Genomic DNA, 723 nt, shown 5'->3' with positions numbered 1-723 from the left:
TAGTATCTAGAGTATTTATAAGTCTCTTAATCTAATTCACTAAACTAACTTTTAGAGTGATAGATTTATCGAATTCTAATATATTAAATTATAAATATTACTAGTGAACTTAGCTTGTTAAAAAATCACATGCATTATAAGTGTTTTCTTTTTTTTTTATAAGTTATGACGTCAATCACATTCATAAATTGAAAAAAAATAAATAAATAAAATCTCTAATTCTTATACGTCAATCACTGTACATATATGTCCAAAATATTAATATTGTTTAAACAAATGGGAACAACACAATAAAGTATGCAATTTGCAACTACCAAAGTTCGGTAACCAAATCAAAGATACATATATGTAGAGACAAATTGCATGGCGAACCTGCCGGAAGATAACTTGGCATCGTGGTCAAGTTTAGAGTCACCTGTGACATACACGTGCATACAACACATATTCTTGCTAAGTAATTAATCCTCTTTTTCTTTTTTATTAAAAAAAAAAACCCATCGTAACACCAGTTCACGCCATGTGAATGAGTTAAAAAAACAAGAGTTGGTTGAGAATTTCAGTCCACCAGCTTATACCGAAAAACGATATGAGCGTTGCACCCGATTTTATTTTGTTTCTTTGTTATTTTCGTGAAAAAAAAAAACGATAGATATATGACAGCCACGAAGGATCCTTTCTAGGAAGACAAGTCATTCTGGTTCACATGCATGCGCTGTGCTATGT

The sequence above is a fragment of the Arachis duranensis genome, chromosome 6 (assembly GCF_000817695.3).
Source record: "Arachis duranensis cultivar V14167 chromosome 6, aradu.V14167.gnm2.J7QH, whole genome shotgun sequence".
NCBI lineage: Eukaryota > Viridiplantae > Streptophyta > Magnoliopsida > Fabales > Fabaceae > Arachis > Arachis duranensis.
This window is presented reverse-complemented; position numbering follows the sequence as displayed.